A 15,732-nucleotide genomic window follows, 5' to 3' on the forward strand; every position below is an offset into this window, starting at 1 on the left:
TTCCTTGCATTCCATTCCTGTTCACAATGTCTTTGATTTTTGCCAATTGGAGAGGGTCTGTTTTGCCTGGGGCTGACTGCTGGCCCTGCCCTCTGCTGGGTGAGCCTTGAATTCAATTAGGGCTCTTGCCCTGTGGCTCTTAGCCTGTGAGTCTGCCTGGGGGGCCCTGTTAGAAGCTGACCCTCCCCAATTAGCAAAAAATCAAAGGCATAATTATAGGATGGGGGAGACTTGTCTTGGCAGTAGTATGTGCAAAAAGGATCTAGGGGTCTTAGTAGATCATACGCTGAACATGAGTCAGCAGTGTGATGTGGTAGCTAAAAAGGCAGATGCGATTTTGGGCTGTATCAACAGAAGCATAGTGTCCAGATCTTGCAAAGTGATGGTATCACTTTACTCTGCTCTGGTTAGACCTCAGCTAAAGTATTGTGTTCAGTTTTGGGCACCACAATTTTAAGAGGGATATAGAGAAGTTGGAGTGTGTCCAGAGGAGGGCAACGAAGATGGTGAGGGGTCTGGAGGCCAAGTCCTATGAGGAAAGATTGAAGGAGCTTTGGTATGTTTAGCCTGGAGAGGAGATGACTGAGAGGTGATATGATAACCAAGTACTTGAAGGGCTGTCGTATAGAGGATGATGCGGAGTTGTTTTCCATTTCCATTTCAGATTAGAACCAACAGGTTGAAATTAAAAGAGTTTTCATCTAAACATTAGGAAGAACTTCCTGACTGTTAGAGCAGTCCCTCAGTGGGACAGGCTTCCATGGGAGGTGGTGGGCTCTCCTTTTTTGGAGGTTTTTAAGCAGAGGCTAGATGGCCATCTGACAGCAATGCTGATTCTGAGAACTTAGGCAGATCATGAGAGGGAGGGCAGGAAGGGTCACATCAGTGCTTAGTTCTCGTGGCTCTTTCTTTCACACCCAGGGTAATGTCAATTGCCACTTTGAAGTCAGGAAGCAATTGTCTCCAGGCCAGTTTGGCCAGGGATCCTGGAGGTTTTTTGCCACATTCTGGGTGTGGAGCAGGAGGCCGCTGGGAGTACGGGGAGAAGATAGTTATGAATTTTGTGCATTGTGCAGGGGTTGGACTAGATGACCCTAGAGGTCCCTTCCAACTCTGTGATTCTATGACCCTGTGAGGTAAGTCAGGCTGAGAGAGAACAAGGTGAATTTCATGGCTGAAATGGGATTGGAATTTGTGCCTTCCCCATCTCATTGTCGTACCCTCTAGTCCACATCAGGGCCTGCTGAGGTTTGCCACAGATCCTTCCCTATCTAAACCATGTGCCTGGTCGGAGATGTTTCACTGGTGTGGAAAAGCCTCCTTATTCCAGAGCTATTCAAGAAACTGGTCACCAGCTCACCATCGGGAGGGGGAAAGGCCACTCCAGTGCTGCCAGGAACAAGACCTGTCACTCTCAAGAAGCACTGAAATGTCAAGATGCCATCCAGGCAGCTTGCTCCTCCCTGCGCCTTGACCTTTCCTGCCAAGTGGAGAGGCAGGAGTGCACATGACCTGCACTCCCCTCACTAACTCTTCAGAAAATTCTCCTCTTAAAAGCTGGAACTCAACCCCATGGCCCCCTCCCCTCCCTTTTATTCTTTCCCCCTTTTCTGGGACCGTGGGGTCCTTTTTTCTGGCTCTGAAGCGGAGGTGTGGATATGAAAAGATTTCACACACTCTCTGCTGCTACTCAGAGACCTTTCTTTGCTCCTGTGCAGCAGGGCTCTCCCCACTGCGCATAATTGCTTACCAACTTTATGGAGTCTTTCGCGAGGCTGAAATGCTTCCCAAAGTGCTCCAGCAACAAAGGCACAAAGGAGCATGTGGGAGGCATTTTGGACCCTCCTCTGTTATCAGGGCTTGAGTCATGCAGGGAGGGGCGGGATCCTATATAAGGCTGTTTGCCCAGCCCTTCCCTCTCCCCTCTGTCCTTCTGCCTTTTCAGAAAACAAAGCCCTCCCAACGGGTCAGCTTTTAGCTCTTGAAAGGACGCAGGAAATTGCTCTGAAAGAAACTGAGCAGTTAATGAGACCAGAGAACTTGAACCTTCCATAAGATGTTGGGTGGGTGTAGCAGGAACAGAAGACCAAAAAGCTCAGCAAAGGGACTGAGTATGCATCTCCCTGTTCTGCAAAGGAGATAGTTCCTAAGAAAGGCTGGTGCAAGGTGGAACACATCCTGGGTGTCAGGATTTCCCGAGAACTTAGCCATGTTAATCTGTAGCTGCAAAATAGTAAAGAGTCCAGTAGCACCTTTAAGACTCACCAGGGCTTTTTTTCTGGGAAAAGAGGTGGTGGAACTCAGTGGGTTGCCCTCAGAGAAAATGGTCACATGGCTGGTGGCCCCGCCCCCTGATCTCCAGACAGAGGGGAGTTGAGATTGCCCTCCGCGCCCGCTGAGCAGCGCGGAGGGCAATCTAAACTCCCCTCTATCTGGAGATCAGGGGGCGGGGCCACCAGCCATGTGACCATTTTCAAGAGGTTCCAGAACTCCGTTCCACCACGTTCCTACTGAAAAAAAGCCCTGAGACTCACTAACTTTATTGTAGTATAAGCTTTCGAGAACCAGGGCTGCCTTTACAGGATCAAATGGCCTGGTGAGGAGATGACATGGGAAACTGGCAGTCTTTGAGTTTGCTGGCAAAGATACAATTCCAGCCAGGAGGAGGAGGAGGCAGGCACTCAGACCAAGGGCAAGTTTTCCTGGCTGCTTGGTTTGGAGGCATATTGAGAGTACCACACCACTCCAGACCTTCTTGCCCTTTGTGACAAACACTGAGTTCTGACAAAAAGCTTCCCACAAGCTTTGGCCTGTCCTCACTTTCTGCCCTCGCCTCTTGAGGTTGCCCCATCGATGGCCTTTGCTTCCCCCAACTCTATGCTGTGTCTTGTTCTGTTCTACCCATTCTCCCAAGTGGCTCCTCTTCCGTTGGCAGTGCCCCAGGCAAGGGTGCCCTAGGCAAACAATGGCTTTGGCAATCACATTCAATAGGGAGAAAAATGAGAAGTCTAGAATGAATGTTGTAGTTACTGGGGCATTCAAAATGAACAAGGAAAAAAAATAGATTAGCTCTTCCAAAGCCCTCCATGGTCCATCATGGCAGCTGTAGAAGACCAGAGTCCACAGATGTGGAGATTCCAGATGCCAGTTAATGCCAAGCTTCTCTCCAAGCCTGTAGAGGAAGCTCCTCTTGCCTTTTAGGGACCCCTGAAAATCTAGCACCCTAGACCATCACCTAGGTTTGCCTAGAGGTTAGGCTGGCCCGAGTCTCAGGATCCGCTCAGCTCCCACCTGGTCTTCAGAGACCGTGAAAAATAACCAGGCAAGCCTACCTCCATGCCATTATTGCCACAGCCTCATGCTAAGCTGAGTACATCCACAGGGGCATTGGACTCAGGTTGCTCGAGGGATTTTCAAAAATGTGCAACAAGGGGCCCAGCTATCCCCGAGTTCAAGAGCCCCAGAAGTAAGTTAGAACTTGACTAAGGCCTTCAAAAACTCAGAGGCTACAGCTGAGGGGAGGAAGTTTTCTAGCTGTAAAAAAGAGGAAGTGATTGGCTAAGTTGTGGTTAAACTGGACAGTGCCAGTTACTAGGAGACACTCGGAAGACCAGAAGTAATAATAATAATAATAATAATAATAACATTCGATTTATATACCGCCCTTCAGGACAACTTAATGCCCACTCAGAGCGGTTTACAAAGTGTTACTATTATTACCCCACAACAATCACCCTGTGAGGTGGGTGGGGCTAAGAGAGCTCAAGAGAACTGTGACTCGCCCAAGGTCACCCAGCTGGCTTTGTGGAGGAGTGGGGAATCAAACCCGGCTCTCCAGATTAGAGTCCCGTGCTCTTAACCACTACACCAAACTGGCAAAGAAGGTCAGGGCATTTGTGATCAAACTAGTCAAGGGTCCATGATAGTTCCTTGCCCATTAATGTCTGGAAAATGGGGGAAGAGATTGCACAAAGCAGTAACCAAAGTAGAAACTTTGGCTTGAAGGAGCATGGAAAGGAGCAGAGCAGGAGGGGTTAGGAAGCATTCAGCCTTGCTTTTCTTTCCATCGACGTGTGAAAGTAAGTTTGTCTTGGACAAGATGTGGTCTGAACATGCAGGGAGAAAGACAGCTGCAAGGAGAGGGTGTAAAAATGACTTATTAACCTGCTCAATGAAAGCAATGGAGACATTTCTGGCTCAGAAGCACAGCATCTGCTTGGCATGCAGAAGGTCCCAGGTTCAATCCCCAGCATCTCCATTTAAAAAGACCAGGCAGCAGGTGATGAGAAAAGCCTCTGGGAAGCCACTGCTAGTCTGAGTAGACAAGACTGCCCTTGACGGACCAAGGGCCCGATCTCAGTACAGGGTAGCTTCATATGTTCATATGGCTCATTTCTGTTTATATACAGACCATCTGGCTAAGAGGAGCTCAGAGCACTCTAGAGAGCATGAAACCAAGAAAACAAGTTTGTTTCTGCGTTCTCCATCCCGAATGCTGCAGGAGCAAAGCTGGGCTTGACCACCATGGGCTGGCCTCTTTCTTGCCGCAGCTGCTCTCAACCTCTGGAGAGAATGGCTGGTCACCCTCTAGCATTCAGCTGGTACTCTTCACTCCTAAGACAACATGTTTTGCATGCTGGTCGTCTGCCTTCTTGCCTTTGCTAGAATAGGGTGTTCCTGAGTTTTATAAAGCTCTTTGGTTCGTACATCTAACCTCTTGTGTACCTGACTGGTCTTCCTCTCACTACACTCCCGAAAAGCACCTAGGGCACCATTACCTACTTAGAGTCTGTCTAGACAAGACATCTTTCACGGGGATGCTCAAGTGACTTACTTTCTGTGTGGTCTTATATTCAAGTGTATTCTGTCTTCCTAGCGGCGCATGTGTATCCACAGTCGGAGAACAAGTGTCAGATCTTTCACATCGTGTAAGATGTCTGGTGTAGAGAGACTCACAGCAGAACAGTAAAGAGTCCAGTAGACGCATCTGACAAAGAGAGCTGTGGTTGTCGAAAGCTTATGCTACAATAAAGTTAGTTAGTCTTAAAGGTGCTACTGGACTCTTTACTATTCTGTTACTACAGACTAACATGGCTAACTCCTCTGGATCACAGAAGAATGGTGCAAATAGAACAATCACCCCCATCTGCTCCTATCCTTGCAAAACTAAGCCACTGCAACCTCATTCACTCCCATTCATCTTGGCCTCTCCCATTTCTGCCTCCCCTCCTTCTGTTGTCTCTTCCGCTGTAAAAACTTCAGATGGTAAATTCCTCAGAATTGGGGGTGGGTGAGGTGGGCTTATCTTGTTTGCTTACGTTACTCTGTGAGGCACCAGAAAAGAGATCTGAAAAACAAGATGTCTCTGTTCCAAGTTTATCCCCTGAAGGAAATCTCAAAAACGTTTTCCTCAGAAATATCTCCCAAGTGCCTCTTGGGGAAATGTCCTGGGTGACATGGTGTGTGTGCTGTGGGCCACGGAGGCAGGGCCGGCTCCAGCGTTGCCGGCACCTGAGGCAGCTTAATGCGGCCTCTGTGCATGCGCACGCACACACCGGACAGCGTGATGACATCACTGCATGTGCCGTCATCACACAGGGCCTGGCGCGCACACAGCTGGCTGCACCTGGCTGCACCTGGCCTGCAGAGCAACTGAACAGGAGGCTGCCCGCTCAGCTGCCCCACACTGCCGCCACCAGCGCATGCTCCTGGTCATCGTCAGTGGTGGCAGCTCTGTGGCACGCACACCTGCCCCCGGGCCAGCGCCCCTCTGGTGCCTTAGCGCCCTGAGATGGCAGCCTCACCGGCCTCAATGGGCGGGCAGGCCCTGCACAGAGGTAACATAGACCTTGTGCAGTTAAAAAACAGGGGAAGGGGTATTCAGTGACACACAGCCAGAAGTCCAGAGGAGTTAGCCATGTTAGTCTGTAGTAGCAAAATAGAAAAGAGTCCAGTAGCACCTTTAAGACTAACCAACTTTATTGTAGCATAAGCTTTCGAGAGCCACAGTTCTCTACGTCAGATGCATGGCAGAAGCGCAGCCAGAAGTGCAGGCAATAGCAGATGCGTGGCAGAAGATGCACAGCCAGAAGTGCAGGCTATAGCAGCACATTATTGGAGAGCAGGAAAGAGACCCTGTTGTACAAGACTGGTCATGGACTTCCTTGTTTCAGAGAGCTGACAACGAGCAAAAACGACTTGATTATCTTCCTTAACTCACTTTGGGAATGAACCTCTCACAGAGCATGTCTCCCTACATATTTTCCCAGCAGGATGAAATCTTGGATTCTGCACACACAGCTCCCTTTTGATGGCCTTCCTTTTAATGGGGATGCTGTTCTAACCCTATTAACTAACTCTGCATCAGATTGCCTGCTTTGTTCCATTTAAGGGACTTCACCCATCCGTTCCTCGGAAAAGCAGATTCTAACAAAGTATTTGGCAACAGCAGTTAATTGTGCTTAGAAAATGGGTTATGTGACTAGACTGCTCGCTGGTGAAGGAATTAATAGAGGAAAATACAGCTCATAGGGGGAAAGGATGAGAGAAGGTCAGCTGCACAGCTGTTGGGACACCACCCCATCTTTCCTTCTTGTACATAAAATATAGTTTTTCTTTTAAATCTTCTATATTCCTTGCCCAAAGAAGCCTCTACTAATTAATCCATTGATTTCAAAGTACTTAGAAGGGTCTGACCCTGCTTAGGACAGCACGGATTTCTCCTCAGTCATCAATTAAATATCTTTCAAGGACTAGACACTTCCTTGGCAGCAAGTGAGAGGAAATTATTGGAAAGATAGCAAACAATGGCCGTCTTATGACGGGTGCTTAGTTCTTGGTTGTGGAAAGATTCGAACTGGGGGGCTCCTGGCTCACACACTCAGCCACTATTTATTTATTTTTTTATTTTGAGCATTTTAATGTCACCTCTTCAGGGAACCTGCCTGAGGCAACATACAAAACTAAAGTTTTGTAACTAAACTGACACTGAGAGATCTCTGTCTTTTGGTGCTACACCTCTGAAGATGCCAGCCACAGCTGCTGGTGAAACGTCAGGAACTACAATGCCAAGACCACAGCAATACAGCCTGGAAAACCCACAACAACCATCGTTCTCCGGCCGTGAAAGCCTTCGACAATACATACAAAACTAAACATTCTTTAAAACCCAGAATATAACAGCCAAATAGAGCATAAAAACACAGATAATTAAGCAACTTAAAATGACCAGTTTCCAGATTAAAACTCAGGCCATTTCCACATGCCCTTATAGGGACAGCCCACTCATGGAACGCTGGTGGCTTTCCCCCAGGAATCCAGACATCTCCATTTGCAAAACAGTTTGGCTTCTGTTTCCACAGTCCCAGAAAAGGCACCGAAAGAACAGACGCCAAACAGCCTGCAACCATTTCGCAAACAGAGACGTTGCCAGCGTTCTGTGAGCCAGCCATCCCTATAAGGGTGTGCGGAAACAGCCTCTGTATACAAACGGAGGTAACGGATTAACTTCTTCATTAAAGGCCTGAAGGAATAAAAGTGTTTTGGCCTAGCACCTAAAAGAAAGCAATGTAGATGCCAGGTGAGTGTCAAGGGAAAGGGCATTCCGCAAGCAAGGTGCCGCTACTGAAAAAGTCCTGTCTCTGGTTGCCACCCGCTTCAGTTCTGAAGGAGGGGGCACAGAAAACAGGGTTTGTGAGGCAGATCTTTATTAGCAGGCAGGATGGCATGGGAGGAGGCAGCCCCTCTGCACCAGCTGTCTGAAGTAGACTTGTAGGGGGAAACTGCCACGTCCAGGCTCTCTAGTTTTCTGGACCACGGGGGCGCTTTCTTCCCAATCTCAGCTGCGACAATCAATTAGAACCCAAAGCCCTGGGGGTTTTGATACGGAATTGACAGTCTAATGCTAAAGACCGGATTTGCCTCTCTGCAAAATGCAAACACTGTAACAATTCTGGCAGAGCATGTGAAGATAACACAGTCTTTAAACCTGGTAGATTGCCCTTTGAGCAAAAGCACCAATCCTGTGCTGCAAAGATACATCAGCCTAAGTGGATCTCCTGGTTCCTTCTTTATCTGCCCCAAGGTCCCACTGACTGCTCCAGAACTGCGCAGCCTTTTGACTCCATTAAGAAAAAATTGCACAGTTCACTTCACTCTTCCATTAACCTCTGAATAACAGGCAGCCGTTCTGCAGCAGCAAAGGAGCTGGGCCAGAAACGGCCACACGGCCCTGAGGCCTGGTGTTATTACAGAGCTAAATCATATTCACAAGCTTTAAAAATGACTTCAATATTACCTTGGCAATTGCTATTCGGCAGACAGCAATAGAAATTAGTGGCAAACGTCGGGGGGGCGGGGCGGGGGGAGAAAGCATTGCTAATGCAATTCCCACAGACTGCCAGATGCACTTTCTCACTCCCCTTTGCTTACTTCCCTTCCCAATAATTCCTGATTTTTCTTTGGCTTTTGTTCACAGACGAGACCAACAAAATGTCCCTAATTGACTTTGTGACATTTGCCAAAAGATGTGCACACAAGTGTCACAGTATGTGCATGTTGCAGGGAGGGTTCGCACTTAAGGCCGCTGTGTGTCACTCCTGAATTGCTGCAACCACAGGGTGTCTGTATGTGTGTGGGGGGTCTCTGCCAGGAAGGGCATTCTGTAGCATTTGGGAATTGCATCTCATAGTCTGTTTGGTTTCATAGAGTCCACGCAGATAGTGAGAATGTGCCAGAAGATGTTCTGTGTGGGTCACATCTGCCATCAGCAACCGACACTTGATTAGTCACTGGGCAGAGATGTCCAAACAAAAGGAGAGGAAATTTTTCCCCAGTGTACAGAAAAGTGGGATTCTATAGCTGTATGCTCTTGGCCCAGACTAGCCTGATCTCATCTGCTCTTGGAAGCTAAGCAGATTTGGCCCTAAAGAAGACCAGGGTCACTGTGCAGAGGCAGGCAATGGCAAACCACCTCTGTTCATCTCTTGCCTTGGAAACCCCCCAGAAGAGGTTGCCGTAAGTCGGCTATAACTTGACGGCAATTGCTACAACCACCATTTTCTTGCATAGGGGTGGGTTTTTTTGCATAATGTATACTACACCCACTAGTCATGGACAGAGACCGTGATGCAAAGTGATTAAGCTCTTTCCCTGATGCATGAGAATCCCAGGAGCCCTTTTCTGGCTTCTAGATTTCCAGCCGATGTTGCTGGCACCATTTTAGGCCAATCTTTGCAACCGTAAAGATTTGCAGACATTCTTTATGGGTTGTTTTTTGTACACAACTCCACATTTAGCACCATTTTTCTGTACACACAGCAAAACTTGTGAGACACCACCCCGAATCCAGCCCACTAGCCACATGTGTTGGCCCATTACAGAGGGGGCTGATATGCACATTGATTTAATGTTCTGTTTGTGTTTGCAAGCAGGGGACTAACCACAAAGAGATGGCGGTTGATGAGTTGTACTGGGGAGTCACACGTCATGCAGACACGTCATAGAATAAGTGCAAGTCCTCCCCCCTCCCCCAGTAATCTGAGAAAGCCCAGATTCTGAGATGGACATAAAATACACATTTGCCTCTTTTGAAGAACCTACTTTGTTGCTAGGAGGCAGGCTTCAAAGAATCTGATAAGCTTGCAACCAGGATTTTGAAGGGACAGAATGGGGAAGGGTGGAGATTGCAGGTGACAGTGGCTATTGGTAAAGGACAAAGCCATGCCCCCTCCACAATTCCCAAAAATCAGCCTCCCCCTTTCACCAACATTTCACTAAAGCCTTTTGTCTGCAGGCACAAAGACTAGAAGCTTGGCTTTAAACATGAAAGCGGGGACTCTCAAAATACTGGATGACAGCACCTTAGAAGGAATCAAACACACATGAGATAGACCTAGCCGTCATCTGTACAAGCATTTCCCTTACTGTAGGGCCAGCCAGGGCTTTTTTTCAGCTGGAATGCGGTGGAACGGAGTTCCGGCACCTCTTGAAAATGGTCACATGGCTGGTGGCCCTGCCCCCTGATCTCCAAGCAGAAGGGAGTTTAGATTGCCCAAGGGCAATCTAAATTCCCTTCTGTCTGGAGATCAGGGGGCAGGGCAATCAGCCATGTGACCATTTTTGCTGAGGGCGATTTAAACTTTTAAAAACTCCCCCCTTGTTCCAGCTGACCCAAAGTGACATCATTGTGTGATCCTGAGAGCGTGTGCACACTTTGCGTATGCGCATGTGGTACCAGGGGCACTACCCTCCCACCAAGAGTTGCCCCCTGTGCTGGTAACCCACTGAGTTCCACCACCTCTTTTCCCAGAAAAAAAGCCCTGGGGCCAGCCACATGTTGAGTTGGGGGGCACACCAGGCCCCCACTTCCCTAGTGAAGTGTAGTGTTTGCAGTGCTGGACCTTGGAGACCCAGGTGTCAATTGCCATGAAACGCACTGGGAAACCTTGGGCCAGTGAGTAATGTAACGAAGGAAAACCGGAAACAAACTGTTGAAGTGCAGCAGTGCTTCTTACCTTCCAGATACCCCTCCACTGGCTTTATTTTTGAGCTCAGGGGAGGGCAGATGCTCCCCAGCCAAGTTTCTCTAATGATCCCATCATGGCTGGACCCCCAGCAACTTGACTAAGAAGAATGTGGCGTCTTTGGTTCAAAATGTGGGCTGTGGCCCTGGTTCTCAGCTGGAAATCCGCAAGAACGAGAGTTTCTGTAAGAAGCTCCTCCCCTACCTTTCCAGGTAAAGCTTGTTCCATGGTTTTGTGAAGAACATAAGAGGAGCCATGCCGGATCAGGCTAAAGGGCTACTCAGTCCAGCAGTCTGTTCATGCTGTAACTGACATGCTGCCCCCAAGAAGCCCCCAGGAAGGAGACTGCAACAGCACCCTTCTGCCCATGCTCCACAGCAACTGGTATAAAGAGGCATACTGCCTCTGGTACAGGGGAGAGTAGATATCCATCATGACTAGCCGCCATCACCACTAATAGCTATTCATAGCCCCATCCTCCATGGCCGTTCATAGCCCATTCCTCCATGGCCATTCATAGCCCTATCTTCCATGGCCATTCATAGCCCCATCTTCCATGGCCGTTCATAGCCCATTCCTCCATGGCCATTCATAGCCCCATCTTCCATGGCCATTCATAGCCCAATCCTCCATGGCCCCATGAATTTTTCCACTCCCCTTTTAAAGCCTTCCAAGTGTGGCCACATCCTGTGGCAATGAGCTCCACAAATTAAGTATGTGCTATGTGAAGAAGCACTTCCTTTTGTCTGTCCTGAATCTCTTAGTTTAAAGGGTCAGAGTGGGTTAGCCCTCTTGGCTCCTAGTGATTGATAAGAGGCAACTATCAGTCCCAATTGATTATGATGGGATAACCGCTCATGAGAGTCAGTAAAGCAGCAATCTGGTGCCCCATTACTTGGGAATAATTCCCCACTGGACTCAGTGGGACTTGCTTTTGAGTACACATGCCTTTGTTACTAAGGGATGGCTGCAAAAGTATCATTGCAAAAATGCAACATTATCATCAGAAATGGTGGTCCATCAAAACAGAAAAGAAGCCAGTCTGAAAGCCACATTCTCTGCTGACCTGTGAGCCTGGCCTTTTCTCCCAGGCAGGCCTGCCAAGAGGGACAGATAAAGAAGACCAAATCCCAAGTGTGAAGCCAAGCCATCTTTGGACTGGGAGTAAGAGATGTGGAAGGGCAGAAGGCATCTTTGTCTGGGGGCCCAGCATGGCTCATGGAGTCTCTCATCCCAGACACTCTGAACATGCTCAGAGGTAAAGTAACAATAACTACTTTTAGCAGAAGTATTTCAGCTGTGCCTCTCCCCCAGTAAGGAATTCCTTCCCGTCATATTTAGCCTTCCAGAAGTCAATTAACTCTTCTGTTCAAGGGACGTTCAATGGTTTTATTGTTTGACCTTTTTTGGTGTCAAATTAATCTGTCCTGGGTTGGGCTGATGCTGACAAAGTACTGATACCCCCACCCCCCTCTTTACTGCTGCTTCAATTTTCAATTAGGTGCTGCTTCGAATGATTATGTCTGATGTGGCTGCTTGTTCATTTGTTTCATTCTAATTTTTCTTATTCTTTTGGTTTTTATATTTCTGTGCTGCTTTTACACCTTATGTCATAATAGGAAAGTGTCAAGTGAGAAAGCAGCACTCTGTACATGCTTAGAGACATATCTATCTATTATGAGATAGCACTTTGTTTTTTAAAGGGAGGAGTATGGTCCGGAACAGGGGTGTGTTAAGGGAAGGGAGGAGTTACAAGATCTATGGCCAATCGGGCATACAAGAAATTCCCCTGCCCCAAGATCATCACTGGAACCCCCCTAGCTATATTCCTCTCCCTCCCAGTCTAAACACTGGGAGGTGGCTCTGCTATCAAGAAAGAGAACGTCCTGGGAATTGTGCCCAAAGTTTGAGTGTGCGGGGGAGTCTAGGGCTACCATATAAAATTCCCCCTCAGATCCCAAAGTGTATTGGGCCTATCTCAGACAACATCCAAATTCACAATACATATGCAATTGAGGAGCATGTGTGTGTCTGCGTCTGCAAGGGGCCCAGCTAAAATCATCCTGTCTTCCGTTCTGTTCACTTGATCAGTTTCAGCCGGCCAGATCTGAGGTGAGCTAAGGATAAAGTGAGAGAGGGCAGAGGAGAAACTGGCGGTGCTCAGAATTGCAAAGGCTTTTGATGTGTACGTAACACTCCCTCCCTCCCCCTTTTAAGGACACTTTCATAAATCTTCAATGGTGTCTCCCAGACATTAGCACTTCCGGAGTCCCACATTCCTTCACATCAAGATCAGTCAAGGGCAGCCGTGTCAAACCCAAAGGCACCTTTAACGTGTGTGTGTGTGTGTGTGTGAGAGAGAGAGATCTGTCCCAGCCCATGCTGCAAGAAGCAGATGGACCCTAAGCAGAAAAAAATGTGTTGTGCCTAGCCACAGCAATGCCTCCCCATTAAACCAGGGCAGCGTCCAGCAGCACACAGCATCCTAGCAGCCTTGTTTTGCTTTGCCTGTCTGAACCAGCTCTTCGCCTAGTGTCTTAAAGCTACTCTTCACTGTTAGAGAGAAAGAAATGCTTTTGCATGAGTAGGTAAAGCCAGTGGTTGCAATCTGAATGAAACTGCAGGTCACTGGGCAGCACGTGTCAGAAACTGGGCTTAAATCTGAGACAGAAGCTGGCTCCTGAACTTCCTTGGCTCTGCAACATGCCAAGCAGAAATAAAGAACAAAGTGTCACTGAGTATGTACAGAGTGTCTTCCCTTGATACAGCCCAATCTCTCCAGCATCAGAAGGAAGGGCATCTGTAACAGAATACAGCCTAGATTCCTGGAATCGGCTCATTTAGGAATTAAATTCTGGTCACAACACAGGGGGAAATTATGCCCGCTATAGGATGGAAAGAGACATATGCAACACACACAAAGCTACTCCAGAAAGGAAGCTACATCTCATGTTATCCAGCACGAAATCAATTCTAGCTGCAAAAAGGCACTCTGAATTTTGCAATATGCCTCCGGAATGAAATGCAGATCAAAGACCCCTGTAATCCACTGGAGAGTACAACCACACCCCTCTCTTTCTAACTCTGCGCCAAAGAAACCTGAATCTTGCACTTCAAAGAAACCTGTGTTGAATGTGTGATTAATTTGCATGCTAATTCTTGCAAAATTATATGAATTTACTTTGCCATTGTTAGTGCAAAATGCAAGGGAGGATTTGGAAGTTAAAATTGCCCACTACAAACCAGGCTGAGTCGTCCCTGTGGTGCTACAAGAACTCAGCAACTCAGCTCAGACCTGGCCAGCAGTGCCAACTCTGGGTGCCAGTTCACCCATTACCTTCTCTTGGACTGCTGCCAGCATTGGCGCCACTGGCCAAGTCTAAGCCAAGAGGTCCCTGCAGCTTAGTTCTGCTTATTCTGCCAGTGGCCCACCTGGAACTTTTCCCATAAGTTAAATACTCCCCTGGCCAAACATATCCTGATTATTTCTATTGTAGCCATGGCATCTAGAAAAATTTTCAAAGGTGAATGCTTGAGATTTTTCAGGAAACGAAACTTGTGTGAGTCTAGATTTCTTACAACATCTGACTTACAACAGTTCTAATAAATCTGAGCTGTTTTGAAACTGACATAATTAATATGATTTCGGGAGGGTGGGGGGAGAGAACCAGGAGAACGGTGAGAGGTCTTTTTGCAGAGATCCTTTACAGAAATATGGCATTCTGTATTTGAAGTCACAAGCAGGCCAGAAGCTTCTTTATGTTTGTGGCATGGATATATCTATAGCCTGATTAGATGCCTTACCAAATCCCAAAAAAGCCCCAGATAACCATAGTCCCCCAAGTCAGATCTTCTGAAACTGACAAGATGGACAGCCACCAAAAACTGTCCCAAGCTCCACAGAATCTTGGTGGTCTCAGGAAAGATCAGGATATTAAAATGCCATAAAGGTCATGGGGTGGCCTGCATCCCTTTCTTGCAATACTAAGGCAGGTAATAAAAGAAGGACCCTTATTTTGGGAGGGAAAGGGTTTGCTACTGAGTTCTTTAAGACCCCCCTGCTGTACAGTCCATGTGCAACAGCAAGTAATACCAACTTCTCGATCTGCAGAACCCACTGAATTCTTTCGATGAGAGTCCAAGCTCTGGAGTTGCATTTGGCTGCACAAATTGGTCTGGCTTCATAATAAAGTCGATGCCTGATAGCCAAAACGGCTTCCCTGTGATGTTCAGCATTACATAAAAAATCAGAGAGGGGTGAGGGGGAGACAGAGTGAGAGAGTGCATTAAATTGTCACAATTTCTGTATGAATGAAACTTGGAGGAAAGTTTTACCATGGCTTAACCAGGGCCAGATAAAATTGCTTATAGCTACCAGTTGATCATCCTTGAGAATTTTTTTATACCTTCATATCATCTGATGATTACTCCCCATCTCCAGGGTTCAGTCACTAATGTGTCTAAGGGCTAAGTTTCCAATTGGGAGGTGCTCTTAGCACATCCTTTGAAACAGGATTTTAAAAGAAGTGTGACAGGTTGCGTACTGCAAATCACACCTTCACCTTTGAACATTTTATGTGCTTTTGCTTTTCCTGTGAAATACCAGAGCTTGACTTTATGGTCAACAGCTATCAAATGTCACATACACCAACACGCCAATTCATTCAGAAGAGCAAAAACCTCTCCCTGCCTCCAATCAATGTTTTTCAAGCTATGAATCTGTTAACTTGAATCTGCTTGCTGAAACTACCTCCATCTTGCCCTTCTAAGTTCCCATAACAGAATTTCCTAGATCCACCAAGGCTCGTAGGTCCGGTGGACATGAAATGATATGCCAAAGATCCCAAGTCTTCCTAAGACTTGCCATATTGTGTTAGTTTAATGGTTTCCTTCTCATTCTGGACAGCAGTTAGCATTATGGGAAGATCATTTGGGGGAAGGGATGGAGGTTGGTGGGCCAGGGCCCACTACTCCACTGTTGCCCACCAGCAAATCCTGTTCTCACCATCACAGCCAGTCTATCCATAAACCTCCTTTTCCTCTGCACCAACAACCAGAGAGACAGCTGCAGATATTTGGGGACACTGGGGGTTCCAGTTGCCATCCCTAAGCTTCGCTCTCCAGCAAGCTACACTGACCTATATAAAATACTTTACAGGAGAGCAATTTTGAATTGAACCAGATACCACGTGGAATTCTTAGGGCTCCT

At 47.5% G+C, this 15,732-nt stretch overlaps 1 protein-coding gene across 1 annotated transcript in view; it reads right to left on the reverse strand.

Moving 5' to 3' along the window:
* FNDC5 (fibronectin type III domain containing 5) overlaps positions 1–15,732 on the reverse strand; it is a 38,669-nt gene that overhangs the window by 22,065 nt on the left and 872 nt on the right. The gene's annotated exons all lie outside the window — the stretch shown is intronic.

The sequence above is a fragment of the Eublepharis macularius genome, chromosome 15 (assembly GCF_028583425.1).
Source record: "Eublepharis macularius isolate TG4126 chromosome 15, MPM_Emac_v1.0, whole genome shotgun sequence".
Classification (NCBI taxonomy): domain Eukaryota; kingdom Metazoa; phylum Chordata; class Lepidosauria; order Squamata; family Eublepharidae; genus Eublepharis; species Eublepharis macularius.